This window comes from Lolium perenne, chromosome 1 (assembly GCF_019359855.2).
Source record: "Lolium perenne isolate Kyuss_39 chromosome 1, Kyuss_2.0, whole genome shotgun sequence".
NCBI lineage: Eukaryota > Viridiplantae > Streptophyta > Magnoliopsida > Poales > Poaceae > Lolium > Lolium perenne.
This window is the reverse complement of record NC_067244.2, coordinates 235,417,610-235,433,977: the sequence shown is the minus strand read 5'-3', so window position 1 is coordinate 235,433,977 and position 16,368 is coordinate 235,417,610. Positions and strand designations below refer to the sequence as shown.

The window sequence follows — 16,368 nt, the reverse complement described above, 5'->3', positions numbered from 1 at the left end:
CATAGAATTCTATTTCATGTATTCTGATTGGCACATCTTTGCAAATTTTTCTAGCTTTAGTTGTTGATCCGGGTATTTGAACTATCATGACATGCTTCAAACTGATGGGTTGAATCTTACTAGTGCATGCAAAATCTTCGGTAATGAATGAATGCGATGCTCCAGAATCAAACAGCACTCTTGCGGGTATTGAGTTAACAGAGAACATACCCAGCACAACGTCTGGGGCTTCCTGAGCTTCTTCTGCATTCATGTGGTAGAGGCGGCCGTTGCGGTTGTTCGGGTTGTTGGGGGCGAACTTCTTGTTGGTGGTGACACGACGCTGCTGCTGCGCAGGGCCTGAGGTGTTGGCGGCAGTCTTGGCGAGCTTCTTGGGGCACTCATAGGAGAAGTGCCCAGCCACTCCGCACTCATAGCAGTTGTAGGTGGACTTGTCCTTGGGGGTGATGGGAACAGCATTGCTCCCAGTCCTGGGAGCGGTGTTGGAGTTGTTGTTGGGGGCGCGAGGTGGAGCGCGATTGAAGTTGCTGTGGTTGTTGTTGTGGTTGTTGTAGTTGTGGTGGCCTCCTGGCCTGGGGTTTCCTCCACTCCGATTCTGATAACCTGGACGTGGATTCTGCATCGGGGGCTTGTTGTTTCTTGGGGCGAATCCTCCACTTGAGCTTGGGCGATACTTGTGGTTGTTGCTGGGCCCACTCTGGTTCATCATACGGCGCTTGCGGTTCTCATTGGCTTGGTGTATCTTCCCCTCCATCTGAATGGCGGAGTCAACAAGGGCTTCTAGATCAGCAAAGGGAATGTTGATCAGCACAGTCTGCATCTCATCATGCAGTCCATTCAGGAACCTCTCCTTCCTCTTCTCGACGGTATCTGTCTCATCCGGGGCGTACCTTGACAAAGTGAGAAACTTGTCGCGGTATTCCACCACGGTCATTCTGCCTTGCTTCAGTTCCCTGAACTCATCCCTCATCTTCTTAATCAAACCAGGGGGCACATGATACTTACTAAACTTGAGTTAGAAATCCTCCCAAGTCATCATTTGCCCCGCATGTAAGGCGCGGGTACTTGTCCACCAGGCACGTGCAGGTCCAGCCAGATAGTGGGTGGCGAACAACACCTTCTCGTTGTCCTCCACTCCGGCAACCTCGAGATTGTTCTCCATAGTTTGGAGCCAATCATCAGCATCGAGGGGTTCTTCGGTCTTGCTGAACACCGGTGGGTTGGTGTTTTGGAAGTTTTTCAGCTTTGACCCAGGGTGGTCGTGGTTTCCGTGGCCTTGATTGCCCTGAGCAATCTGTTGAAGTGCAGCTAGGTTGGCTTGACGGTCAACTCTCTCAGCTTCTCTTTCTGCCATCATCTGTTGCAGCAGTTGCATCATTGCGTTTTCGTTGCGGGTTGGGGGTGCCATCTGAACAGTGATAGGGATCATGAGATGAGACGAGAGGGAAATTTCTAGGGCTCATTTTGGGATAAATTCACACAACTTAAACTTGATTCATAAAATATTAATAATATTACACACAAACGTAGTCATGAAGGTAGCAATTATTACAAGCCAAAGTTTAGGAGGGTTTTAAGAACCCTTTCAACAAACTACGATACATGGTGCGGATACAAGGGACCGATACATCTCATACTACGCAAGTGCTCATAAGGGGGATGGAAACTATCCATCGATGCGGAGCGGGAAGGTGGTGTCCATCCCGGCAGGCAGGAGCTGGTGGAAGTCCAGGTCTCCCTCATCTTCCTCCTCGTAGTCGCCGTCGTTGCTGACGTAGGAGTAGCCATCCCCTTGGATGTCTTCCCCTTCTCCCTCTCCTTCGAGGATCTGGAGCTGCTCCGCCTGAGTGGCGATGGTCTCCTTCAGGACGGCGATCTTGGCCTTCAGGCGGTGAATGGTAGAGTCTCTCTTCACGACCAGCTGGCGGAGAGTTCTACGCTCCTTTGCGATGACCTTGATGGTCTCCGCATACTTGTTCAGCTGGTCCTGGGTGTGGATGGCGGTGGAGCGGGAGTTGTCCAACTCAGCACGAGTTTCGAACAACATGAAGTCCAGGTGATCCACGTGGTGCCTGAGCACCGGGTGGAACGGCAGGCTGATGGGTAGCCCGAGAGAGGAGTGCCTTGCAAAGTGTTCAAAGCGTTCTCCTTCAATTGCCACCGAGTTTTGCCCGCACAGACGAGCGAGAGCCTCCTGTAGAGCGCGGGCGAGTCCATCCACCCAGTTGTTCTCTCGGAGAGAGAACTGAATCTGGCGGAACATGGGGGACTCCGGCTTCCCCGGGAGGCTAGCCATGATGAGCCATTGGAGTTGGCCTCCAACTTGGTCAGCGATCTGGCCTCCGTAGAACACGGGAGGCGAGCGTCCGAGGAACTGTGAGAGGGCCATCAGATCCCTCTCGAAGATCAGATCCCCACCGTTCGCCAGGTCGTACACTTGAGTCTGGATGAAGGGCTCCGTGGGGATGATATCCATCTGTAGAGGGATGGATGAGCAAGTTAGAGATGTGCAAGTGTTCAAAATTTTAAGCAACTTATAAATAAGAACATGAATTTGGCTAGTTTAAAAAGATCAAAGGTAAGGGTATGCTTGTATTTTTCATAACTATTCAATTCATTATTTTGGAAACTAAGTTTATCGAACGTCCATTCTAACTAGGGTCTCCTAAGGTCAAACAATGGCTCTGATACCAACTTGTCAACACCCGGATTTTTAAGTCCAGATGCCTATTATGCCGTACATCGCAATCCTAGGAATAATGTTTTTGCGAGACATAATAGTAAGTAGCATAGAGTCATCATTTATTACAACACATATTGTCTTACAACCATAGATCACATGATCCAATATTACACGAATATAATGTTCAACATCACAAATAGTAGAGGAAGCGAAGTAGTAATGGACTATCTATTCCACAGGCAACGCTTGACGTTAGAAGACGATCCTAGTTATCGTAGACGTCCTGCTGTCCGTCATCCTGATACTGGTGCTCTCCTTCATAGTCTGGCATTTGAATAGCCAGGGCAAAGCCATGAGTACTTTTAAAGTACTCGCAAACTAACTTAACCCTAATTACTCATTAAGTGTAATAAGGGGGTGCTAAGCTCTAGGTTTATTTGCATAAAGCCAAGTTTTAGTTTAGTAAACCTTTAGCAAAGCCTTATCATGTGCTAGACTAACTCAAGTGGGAACATTAGTGTCATTCCCACGATTCATTATGGTTCACCATAATATTACCTCTTAATCCACCATTCATTTCTAAATGTTTTAATGATAACGGAGATAGTATGGCCTTTCCAATCGTCCGTAACCGTGGACACGGCTATTCGAATAGATTTAACACTCTGCAGAGGTTGTACTCTTGTGCCACAACTTTTGATTTCATCCGTCGAGGATAACCCCGAATCATCGTAACACAGTACGCGGATCATCAATCGAAACCTTTCACTTATATATGCTAGTATGAGCACCTCTCCCCATGAGCTTGGCCTCCCGGTGAAAACCGCAGTCAACCCGAGAACTGCACAGGGCTTGGGCCGTACATTCACCTCATTTTAACATCATTCCACACTTAACGGAGGCAGCCTCGGCGTAACCCCTATGATGTTTGTTTAGAGGGAACCCATACTAAAATACACAAGTTTCTAGTTAAGCCCTACCCATAATCAGGTATTGTGGGGGTACTTGTATAATTGGAAGGGTATCGCATTCAGACCCAATCATCAATTTTATCAAAAATCACTATCTTCTCTTGTTCACATCCACCTTCACTTTACTTTCTTTCAAAGTTATTTCACTTCACCATGTTCCCATCTAGAGTAGTCAATTTTAGTTGATTAGCACTAGCAACTATATGAGGGGTGCTATCTAGCTTTGAGTGGTGCTAATCTATTCCAAGTATTGTTCCACTCTAGACCAAGTGAATCATAAATCAAAAAGTACTTTGAGATAAAAAGCAGAGTAAAATTGTAAGTAAAAACATGGGATAGGTAATACATAAAAGTAAAATGTGATGGTGCCTTTGCTCTTGTAGAGCTAAGCACTTGTGTTTAGCAAGGGTTAGCTTGCCTTGAGCTGAGTAGTTATCGAAGTTCTCTTCTTCTTCCTGAGAGTAGGCCTCCTCCTCTTGGTATTCCTCGTTACTAGCGTCTATATACGAATACGAGGTATAAATACTAAACCAAACTCACATACTAAACTAGAAACACTCAAAAGAGTTCACACTCTAGTCCTATTATCAATCAAACATGACATGGTGGGTTATTTGATGAATTCTTATTTAGGAGAAAATAATTTCCTCTCATTATTCTTATTTCTTGGATTTGGTATGTAGATCCTTAGAGGAATTCATTTCTTCACATTACATCTTATTAAGATTTAATCTCTTCATATAATAATAAGGTATGAAATATAGGTTGACCCAAGGTCAACATTTCATATCTATTATATGTGAGTATAATTTAATTGAGGTGCTACTCTTCACATAGTTTTAAAACTTAACATGTAAATGAATTAAAATCTCTAAGTAATAATTCTCAAGGGTTCATTAGCCTAAGTCATTCCCCCTGGTTATATTACTTAGGATCAAGATTTAAATGAGAGAGTAGCTCTCATAGTATTTGTTAAATTTGAATTCCAAGTTGAATTGTTCTAGAATTGACTACATAGCCATTTTATTTGATCTAGTCCATGATCATACAAATAACATGTCTATATTATTGCATAATCAATTAGAGGACATCATTTGTGATTTATTAGAATTGGAATCAATTCAAAATCCATTCTGGTTAAATTTTAAATAAAGTTTGAATGTTTAAAAGTCCCTGTCTTGTCGTTTTTATCAAATTAATTCTACTATGAATTTGGAAGTGGGGCCAGTGGCATTGGATAGATAAATTCATGGGCTTTCCAACAGTATAAAGTTTGCTAAATTTGGTTTGGCAGATTTCAAACTATTCAAATTTTACTAAACTATCAGCAGGGCAATTTGAACAAAGATTAAATCCAGTTTGAATAGGTGGGCTAGGCGGGAAACGTTACTGGGCCGAAACGAGTTTAAATTCTACTTCGCAGCCCAACAAGCAACCGGTGCGGGTGGGCTGCCCTGACGAGGTGGGGGCCACCTGTCAGCGGCTCTTTAAACGCCGAAGCGGTACGCGAAATAGAAACCGTTGGATTAGAATGAGATCCGACGGCGTGTGAACGTAGTCGTCTCCGGCGAGAGGCGGGCACACTGGCGGCGAGCCTAGGGGGTGGGAGGGAGTACCAGGCCGTTGCAGGAGTCTGGCAGAGTGCGCGGGGAAGTGGCAGTAGATGGGGAAGCCCTGGAAGCAGCGTCGGCGCTCGGGGAAGCGCCAATCGATGCAGAGCTTCTGCGGGCTCCGACGGACTTGAGCTCGCGATTCGAGCAGCTCCGGCGAGGACTGATGAAATTGATGGGTGGAGGAGGCTCAGTGAGGAGAGGGGAGTGGATTGTGTGAAGAGAAGGGGTGCCGATCGTCGCTATTTATAGAGGTAGGGAGGAGGCCGAGTGTGCTGTGGAGGAGCGGCCATGGCGCGGCGCTTCTGGCGCTCCAAGGGGCAAGTGAAGGACGGCTAGAGATAGGCGGTGTCCTGGCGATGCTCAACGGCTAGCTGGCGCAGCGAATGGGTGAAGGAATCGTTCAGGGTTTCGTTTCGAGTGCTGCGGTACCCGCGGTACTTCGCCGGCGAGGACGACGGTGACGAGGCCTCTGCGCGTGCTCGAGCATGTCTAGCGGGTAGAGGGCGAGGAGTAGCTGCTCAACGTCGCGGTAGGGATGCAGGGCGAGGACGGTAGCGATCGAGTGGGCGACGTACTGGCGCGGCCAGTGCGCGCTCACCGCGTGCACGGGCGTGTGCTGGCAAGGTTTTGGACGCGGGCGTTCCGGCCAATGGGGTGCGTTGGCGATCGATCAAGCGGTACTAGCGTGATCCTTGTGCTCCAGAGATGCTCGAAGACAAGGGGAAGAGTTGAGAGGGAGGCCAGAGATAGGGATGCCCAAAGGTGGCCGAGGTACATGTCATGACATTGTTTTAGTGCTTTTCCTCTCCTTTAAACGATGGTGCAAGTACCTGGCTCGATGCAGGAGACTCAGAGGAGCAACAATGATGAAGATTAGAAAGGGGTTTAGGCTATGGTCCAAAAGATAAAGGGCTGTGTTGTTTTTCCAAATCAATGCCTGCCAGGTGTTTGTTTAAATGGCCGCATGAATTCAAATTTTGAATTTCGAAATTCTCTTTGGTGGATCTCTAACATATTAAATATAGGTTAGTTTGGTGGTGGTTAGGTTTAATTTGAAGTTGAAATGCAAAGTTTCAAATTTGGGGGTAATCTTCTTTTTCTTCTCAGATCCCACTTTGGCAATTTAATTCTGGTCAACCCAGTCAACTCTAGCCATGGTGGTCAACATGAAAAGTACTCACCTTGACATGGTCTTGGATGACATGGCTTTAGTTGACAAAGTTTAGTTTAGGTTTCAAGAAATAGAGGGGTGCAAAGTAGGGAAGAAAATATTTTTGCCACATATGACCATTATCATATGTAGTTGAGTTTTGAATTTTTCCTTGATTTGAATTTGATTTCTTTGGTGCATTTGTGTTTGTTTGAGTTATATATGAGTTTTAGAAACCATAGAGCAATCAAATATGGCTTAGGGTGAGGATTTGCATTTTGGTATGAGGTGTATGTAAGAGAGAAATGAATTTTTTCCATTTTTTCCATTTCTTCTTCGATTAGGGTTTAGTGATCTTTGTTAGGGTTCAAAATGGCACTTGATCATTATACTAACACTCATCATGGCAATTGCACAAAAGGACTTCACTCAAATGCATGAAACTATATGTGGCACTTAATGCATATAAAAAGTTTTTGTTAATTGCAAAATTTGAACTTTGTGAAATTTTCTTTCTTGCTCTTTATTATTGAAACTTGGGATGTTACACCCCCCCTCCTGTAGCGCGTAACAACGCCGCCGGCCGCCGCCGCGTGTGGGGTGCGCCGGGCCGCACGCTCGCCCGTGTGCTCGCGCACATTGAGGCCGGGATGCCACCGGCGGCGCCGCCGCCCGAGGACGCCGGGAACTCGAGCGACGATGACGGCGGCGACGACCACACTGCCTTCTACCACCATTTCGGCATGTAGTAGGCCGTTGTTAGTTTTAGTTTATGTTTCCATCTGGCCGAATTCAAATATATGTACGAATTCGGCCTATATATGTATGAACTCGCCTACATATGTTAAATATCTTTAAATTTCGCTTATGTTTGAACGCATTTCGTCTTGTTTTGTCCGAATTCGCCGTTATTTATAAAAAAAATTCATCCATCCCGAACTCGCCGCTGGAAAAATGGGCTGCCCATGCAAAAAAAAATTACATCCATCCAGCGCTAAATAGCGCCGTATTTCGGCCTGGGAAGCCCCAACGGCTGAAGATGCTCTTAGAGCTTGCTCTGTTGCCTATGGTATTTGCTGTCTAGATTAGATTTTTCTATTTTCCGCAACTTCCATTTTCTTTGTCCAAATTTGCGTCTTGTCTTTTTAGCAGGTTTACTTTTTGTTATTATAGGCTTTTTTTCGTTATTTTCAAATGCAATAAGAGGAAAAATACATGGCAAGCTTTAGTGAGGCATAATGTTGTCGGCACATATATTTTCATATACGTAATGAAATAGGGACATAAGTTGAAGTGTGCATTCTTCACGGTAACTAGGATATGCCTTCGGACAAAGAAACCGTGTGATTCTATCATTTCTAGAAAAAGAAAAGAAAGAAATAATAAGCAAAACAAAATAGCAGACTTATGCAGGAGCAGACATGAACCCCGGAATTGGTGTGCCGATTCCACTTCTCCCAACAGTGAAGGAAATCTATGCGCGAGGTCATCTTCTTTTACAACTGTAGAATAAGGTACAATCAACTTAGACTCGTCAAAGAGTAGTTCCTTGGCCCGGAGTACCAGTATCAGCAACTACTATAGAGTCTAATGTAATTATGTAGAACAACTTCACGCAAAATAGCATCCTTCCCTGTCGCTTGTTTTCTACTCTGAAATTCTCGATGTATCCCATTCTTAGGATATCTTGTGATGCAGCTACAGATTATGCTCAGAGCCATCATCGATCGTAACTCCCCTCACCACATTGTTCTCTTCAAAACTGATGTATGTAGGTCTAGTTTTATGAGCTTGAGTGTTGAATATGCTGCATTCGAAAATGGGGTTACTTATAGACTGGAGGATGTACATAGCTTTGTACACATAGTGTCTAGTACCTTAGTTCTTTACCAACCATGGAGGGTAATTTAAATTACTATGTAAGTTCACTTCAGTGGCCTACCAACCAGCAATGTTCTGATTCCGTGTAGGAGCTGAATTAATCAAAATGTCTCGTCCAAGTACAGAAAATAGTTGAATTAGAAAGCGATGCCACTGTCTGAAGTTGAGGAGTTAAGAACTATAGATGGTTTCAGACTGTCTGAAAGGGTGTTTAATTAGGCTTTTTTATGTTTTTTTGGTTTGGGTTCATTGGTTAGCATGTTTGTTCTAGCACACCATACACAAAAGTCATGAAACAAGAAATCGAACGTTATGTGTGGCTCTGTAATGTATAAAGAGCATTCGAGTACTAAAAAAAATACACAACACGAGAAAACAATAGACTGGACACAACTCATTGGGTTGGAGCTTCTTTAGAAGTAAGAGCAGTACCAAGTACTGTACTATGCTTTCCAAAATAAAGCATCACCATTATTATAAGAAGAGAAGATACAAGCAACCTACAACGTACACCCATGCTAATTCAGCGTCTCAAATCTGCAAAATGATGTACAATGTGACACTCAACCCTAATAGGAGTTTCACTCGGACGCCACCCCCATGCTCATGACTCACGCGTATAGCTGGCACGGTCATGCTGGGCCGTGCTGGCGAGGCCACCGGCCCGTTCTTGTGCGCCGAAACAAGACCGGCGTGTTGGCGCGGCACATCCTGTTTTTTCCTGATTTTCCTATATAATTTGTGATGTCTTTAAATTAAGAAGGTCAAAAAGTCCTATCTACACTACTTAAAAAGGAGGAACATATTCCTTATTCTGCCCAACTTTCAATACGTCAAGTTTTGGTCGTCACCCCCGTTCCACCGATCGCCAACATGGGCCGCACCAAAATGGGCCGCACTCGTTTTCCCCTCCCGCACCATCTCTCTCTCCTATCACGCCGCCCCTGTTCCCAGTCGCTCACCCCACCCTCTCCTTCCCAGCCGCTCGCGCCGCCCCGTTCATCTCACGCGCGTGCCAAGGTCTCCGAACGCCACCAAGTCCTGGTTATCCTCTGGCCGAGATCCCCCAAGCCGGCAATGTTCCTCCCATCCCATAAGGAGCGCGCCACCATCATGAGCGCCGCCGCCCACCGCAGCATCCATACTTCCTCCCTCCCCGAGTTCCCCGGCGCGAGGCCCTGATTCCTACCAGCCCTACGAGCTGCTGCGCCTTTAGCTCGACGAGCGCACCTGTGAGCTGATGCGCTAGGGCCTCGACCAACTACGGTACCGTGCTATTCGTAGAGAGGTTCAACCCCGACGCACGCGGTTCCGGCGTCTCGCCCCGGCAGCAGATCCAGGGATGGGGCTCATCTCCAGGGATGCAGCGCAATGCGAAAGAGCAGGAAATCATCTCCAGGGATCGGAGGGACTGCCGGAACTATGACCAGATCGCCAACCTCGCTAAGAGGATGGGGCTTTACAGGTTCTGTGCTGTAATTTTAATTAGTGCCCCTTCTGAATTCTCTATGCAACCTCTGAAATATCAATGGATTTTTTAGGTCCCACTGCCGAACTACAGGCCAGACCTGAACGACAAGCGTCCATAGAGAGAGGTGAGTCCATGCAACTTAATGGCAATATCAAACATCTTACTCTGATTGTAAAATGCATGCCGCTTGAATACTGCGTTTGTTGTGCATGGAAACAAATAGGTGGTGATCCCGTCAGAGAAGGGTTGAAGGACTTGTACAGGAGCACCTTGACTGTGCGCTCTTGCCATTTCATAAAGATGGTGGCAAGACAGAAAGTGGTTCCGAGAAAACTGAGCCTGTGAACTTGGATGAGAGGCAGTATCCTCTGCTCGACCAGTCGGTCATGGAGAAGGTCCTTCGGATGAAGAGTATTCGGATGTGCAATTTTCAACGAAGTTGGCCGATATGATGAACTCTAAAGAGTAGTTGAATGCCATATAGCTTTATATATGTTACAGGAAAGAAACAAAGGATGATTTGCAAATAACCTTCTGCAGCATTTTTTATATGTTCCTTCATATTTATATTTATTTATGCGAGCTGATTATTCATGGACATATTGGATGAAGCTTTTATCTGCTTGTAATAACAGGAATCACCTGAAGGTGGTAAGATGGTAGAATTTCGGAAATCCTTCCCAGCATACAAGGAGAAGGAAAGGCTTCTAGCAGCCGTTGCACGTAATCAGGTACACATTGTCTGGGAGGAACTTATCAGATTTGTGCACCCAGTTGAACACGTGTCACAAGTCCTTTCTGTCCTTCTATTTATCTGAATAGTCATGTGCAATGCCAGGTTATAGTTATTTCGGGAGAGACGGGGTGTAACAATAGAAACTTGCAGTTCAGGTATTTTTTCTTTTATTACATCGATTGTAACATTATTATTGGAATATCTCATTTTTCTGATAAACATAGCAAATCAGCTGATTCAAATTAGTAATAATGATTTGGGTACAGAGCTTATACATACTTACATAGCCTCTCCTAACACGATGAGGTAATTTTTTATGCTTGGTTGATTGCTCACTGAGATACTCGGGTACACGCGGAGATGCAAATGCTTCAGTGGCCATCGTCATCTTAAGTTGCTCTGAATATTTGGTGATATCCCTGTGTCTTTTCTGCAAGTTCGCTTATCTGAACTCAATGCAAAATTCATTTTTTTTATCCTAATGTTGTTGTTGTTTAGTCTCCTTGTCCAATTTACTATTCTCAATTGAGGTAGATGATTTTCTACAGTTTATTAGTCTCCTTGTCCAAATTACTATTCTCTCTTTCTGCTTTGATTCTTTTAGGTTGGGATAAGTGCATGGAGTCAAGTTTTCTTTGGATTTGTTGATTCATGCTGAAAGAAAGTTCCATCATTCAACTGCATCTTGCTTGTGAGTTAGTATCCTTTGTGACTTCCTTTCTGAAATAGCCTTCTCACATAGCAAAGATTGTAGATTTCTGTTCCATCTGTAGTCACAAGAAACAATGTGCACATGTTTTCTAATACCACCACTTCATACCTATTTCAGCGACAAGAAATGTTCATGAAGTTTAAGGGCTACATGAATTGTGAAATTGGTCCAATGCAGTTTCATCAATTGCTAATATTCAATGCAGTGTCGTTTTTTTAACAGTTCATGCTTTCCATTTTCTTCTTACTGAACAGTGTATTCAACTTTGTTGTACTTTGGGGTATTAGCTAATCCAACATGGTACAATAATGAGAATGGATAGTCGCTAGAAGAGAAACTGTAAGAAAAACTTAGTATGGTGAATATGGTGTTCTGTCTGATAGATTAAAGTTTAAAGGAAAGTACATGTGGAATCCATCGGCTTTAAGGAAAATACAGTGGAAAACCATCTCGAATTGGAGGTTGAATGAACACGTCTCTTCTAATTTTCCACTATAGTACACCAAAAGGTTGTCAAGGATTAAATTTAGATTAACAAAGGTTGGGCATTCAAAAGAAGGGAGAATGAAGATACTCTTGCAAAAAAAGGTTGGGTATTTCAGATGGTTTAATTTAATTAGGTTTATTGATAAAGAACAAGGCAAAAAAATTAGATTAACAAAGGTTTCTGAAGTGAAAGAATGATTTACACGGCTTGTAAATTTGAGTTGTTGTAGAAAGCTAATTCTGAGCAGAATTTGACTTCTTTTCTTTCAAGAAAAGGCTCAGATACATGGAGAGATCCCGAACTATGAACTTCTAGATATTTGTGTCAATGCTCTCTTGGTCAATGAGAGGTGGTAGGTTTGTGGAACACCAATGTCGTTGAGCCTATATAATGATTTATATTAGTTATGCAGCTGATAAACATAATTTACAGTGGAAGCTTATTCATTATTTTTTCGTATTTCATCATTATGCTTGTTGCACATAATTTATGGATACTTGCATTTTCTTATCCTTTTCAATTTTTAAATCTGTTTTCCTGATGAAGTTTTAGTTTGCCAAAAGACATGGAGCTCTATATGACTATATCATCAAGGTAAATAACTCAACTTTTTTTGTTAAGTACTCTAAATTGCTTCAATAACTGTTTTAGCTTTGTAGTATAACATATTTGCATGCCACTTCATTGTCTTGTAGTCCTGCTTACCTCAAGGTCAATGTTATATCATTTATCTCATCCATACCTGAAGCGTCCAGGCCTAGGTGCCGGTGGAAGCCAAGGGACGAACGGCGAGGCGGCAGTGTGGTCACGCTCGCCAAGAGCCTCACTGATTTTCTGGCCCGTACCAGAGCCACTACTCCGCCACCCCATCAGTGCTCCTCCTCCCTAGGACCGGGCCATGTATGACAAGGGAAGAAATTGCTCCTTCCACTATGTCAGGTTCAGTCAACACCACCATCTTGGTCCACTGGTTGTAAGGAGTGCATGTATTGCTTTCTTAGATCGTAGTGTCTGTCACTTTTAAACTTGTCAAGTTCAGCGCTATTTTTGGTAGAGTTCAGGCTTGATGCTGACTATTTGTTGTATTAATACTTTTATGGTGAATCGAGAAAAACTTCAGTCCACATTGCGTTGATGCAGCAGATATTCTCAAAAAAGAAAAGATTGTGCATTATATTATAAATATTGTCTCAACCTGTCCAGATTCACGGTTCGCAGATAAACGACTGATGGAACTAAGACATACCTATTTTTTCTGTATAATCAAGTGTTTGTGTGTGATGTCACATTAACACGTACAGTCTGAACTTAGACAAGATACAGATATTCTTTGTTCAGCCAATGGACGTTTATTCTTGATAGTCACTGATGGGCGTTTCTGCATGTACTCCCTCCGCCCCATTTAAATTGTCTATATATGTAGATGTTATTTAATGTCTAGATACATTCAAAATTTAAAAAGTCTCAGTCAACCTTTATGCATTGAGGGAGTATGTCTATTTGTATTTATTTGATGACCTGCCGTGGTTTGAATTTGCACAAAAATAAAATTATAAAAAGGTTATTATCTGTATGGGCACTTTTCTCTTTTTGTTCATCCTCTTTTTTACTAGCAAATATCCCAAGTTTTAAATCAATTATGTATTTGCTTCTGTAGATATTGAGAATGGTTTGTTTTTGGTGTGTGCACATTTTTTTTGTCCTAGCAAATGGCGGACCAAAAAACTTTCAGAAGCCCGAGTAAATGAGGCTATGCTGCCAAATTTTGGACGCAAAACCGCATAGAAAATCACAAATCGCAAGTATTGCACCGTCGGCAAGCCTGTATACACGTAGATTTTTTTTCCGATCGATGCAACACACGGGCTTGGGTAGTGGGCTCCGTGGGCCGCCCGCTTCCACGTGCATCCTAAATAGAGAGGCAGGAGCGGCCACGAATAGCCAAATCCATGGTCTCGGGCAGAGGACGGCCACAAGCCTATTAGGTTTGGTCTTCGAAGGCCACCGAACGCGGAACTGTGGCGGTCCTCGCACCGATGATGGAGAAGTAGGGGAGGGACCGGTCTCCCTCGAGCTTCTCGAGAGAGTAGTAGAGCTCGATAAAGTGGGTGAGCTCGAGAGAGTGAGGAGGCGGTCGACTTTACATCGTTCATGTTCCTTTTCTGCGAAGGGTTTCCAGAAAAAAAAAGTGTTAGGATTTCCTTTTCTGCAAAGAGTGAACTTTTGTATGTTTGACACAGAAAGCCACAATCCAGGGTTGTCTTAGTATATTTATGAATATCAAAGTGTTGTTTGGACTAATCAGAAATGTAGTATTCCTTCAGTTATACCTGTGTTTGCAGCACCCACGTTTTGTGAGACAATATAGATCTAGAAGGAGAGGTTGTTGACTTGACAATTATGACGGCGCAGGCGTAGACTTAGCGCAGAAGAGTAACAAGAAGACCTAGAATTTGGAACCACCCAGATGTGCAACAATGATGTCTTGTTATTGCGTTCGGTATTATCATGTTATAGTACATTATGATATCCCGATTTATTTTGAATTTTATAAATTATATATGTGTATTGAGAAATTAAATTTGAGGACCCGTGGCAACGCACGGGCATTTATACTATGAGGCTAAAAAGCATGTGAGCCGTGCCAAGCTGGCATTTTTTTCTTCTCAATCCGCTCATCTCTACAGCAATAAGTTCTTATTAGCCGAATAAAATGGTGACACTCTTATGGCCTACAACTGCACAACATTTGATCATATATTGAGTAAGATTTACTTTGTATTGATATATCTAAGTATGTTTAAATTTTAAGATTATTTTTCAAGGTCATTTGATAGCACAATTTTAACTACCATGGCAATTGAGATATGCCCAACATCTTTTGTCTTCTTGAGGACAAAGGCTGAAATACACACGAGTATATTTTTTTCGGTTTTTTTGTTATACCCATAGTAATATTTTTTATTTCTTAGGTGTCAGGGTACATGTGCATGTCAAAAGATTGATGTTATTAATGAGGTACATGTACCGCGTCACCCCACTAAAAAACCTACGTCTAAGAAGGTAGGTTTGATGATGGATCTAGCCGCACTTCCTTGTGAAACTGAAGGGTGGAGCAAGCTCTCAATATGGACCTTATAGATTAGGTATGTGAGGCCAGTATAAGAGTAAACAAGAAGTAGAATAAGAGTAAATAAGAAACAGAGTGGTCGGTCTCCATTTAACTATGAAATTTAAGTTCAGGAGTCGTGATAGTTGTGTGGAATGATGTTTATTTTCTATGTAATTTTGACTATTTATTGGAGTAAATTTCTCTAGTTTTATTATCTCTCCACTAATTTTTTTCTTTGATAAGAGAAAATAGTAAAAAAATGGGAATAAGAGAAAATAGTAAAAAAATGGGATGAGAAAATAGTAAATTTAGACTACCGATGTTGCCACTAGTGGAAAACGGGGCAATAGGCCCGGTCCATTTGGGCCTTTAGACCCGGTTTCCGAACCGGGACCAACTAGGCGGGACTAAAGGGGGTACCCTTTAGTCCCGGTTCAAAGATCAACCGGGCCTAAAGGCCTGGACACGTGGTGCGGCCAGGGAGCTCGCGGTGGAAGGCCTTTGGTCCCGGTTCGTGGTACGAACCGGGCCTAGGTTTCTCTGCCGCGGCAGAGAATTGCTATTTCTCTGCCGCGGCACAGATTTAGGCTGTACCAGCATTTCTCTGCCGTGGCAGAGAAACAGGGCGTTTCTCTGCCGCGGCAGAGTTTCAGCAATGCATATATATCATTCAAGAAAACCACAAAAAATCGTCATGAATATATATAGACATCGTCAATTGTACACGACATAGTCAACACAGTACACGTAATGCATGCATATTTACAATTCAACATCTCCTCTACGAAGATCCTCGATCGTCACGATCTGCCGCGGATAGTGCTCTCCACCTAGGGTAAGGACCTCGGTAATAAAGAATCCCGCGATTTCCTCTTGAATTGCTTTTATTTGATCCGCTGTTATGAGAGTGTCCCGCAGGCGTGTCATCTATATTTAAAAAAGGAGATCAATATATGAATGGAACTCAATACAATAGATGGTACTAATTAAGATTAATTGTGAAAATTTGTTATCGTACACGAGTGTGGTGTATTTGGGCATCCCCACCCTTGGGACAGGACATGTCACGCATGAAGGTGCAGACGTAGTATCCACATAAGTTATTCCCTTGTTCCTGCCTCATACACTTTATGAAAAAATAGTTCGATCAAACTAATAATCAAGCATCGTATTGAAAGTAAATATCATATATAAAGTTTCACGGACATAGCTATATATATAGTACTACTTACAGGGTAATCTTTAAATGTAAGCTCCGATTTCCATTTACCCGGAACAGTATTGATGAACCGTTTCCAAGCCCTGCCCGGCAAAAAATAATGAGTAAATGAGTAATTGATTAGTTGATGATATCTTCGAATTAGAGCAGATGAAGATGCCAATACGAAATTGATTGAAACTACCTCTGGAGGATGGCAGCCATGTCCGCCCATTCCGCATATTCTTTACGTTTCGAGTCCATGACGTTTACGACTCCAAGGTGAAGATCAATGATTAGGAGAATAAAGTGGAAACTGCACAAGCATAGCTCAATGATTACGAGAATAAAGTG

General features: G+C 43.3%; 1 long non-coding RNA gene across 4 annotated transcripts; it reads left to right on the top strand.

Moving 5' to 3' along the window:
- Window positions 1-9,214: 9,214 nt before the first annotated feature.
- LOC127325774 (uncharacterized) lies at window positions 9,215-12,830 on the top strand. Of its 4 annotated transcripts, none has more exons than XR_011750672.1 (7): window positions 9,215-9,763; window positions 9,840-9,893; window positions 9,993-10,500; window positions 10,608-10,660; window positions 11,110-11,204; window positions 12,257-12,298; window positions 12,400-12,830. It is a non-coding gene; the product is annotated as an uncharacterized lncRNA (long non-coding RNA). The 4 variants fall into 4 exon arrangements; XR_011750671.1 differs by having other exon boundaries at window positions 9,216-9,763; window positions 11,110-11,196; window positions 11,335-12,298; XR_007867371.2 differs by having other exon boundaries at window positions 10,608-11,204.
- The last annotated feature ends 3,538 nt before the right edge of the window (window positions 12,831-16,368 follow it).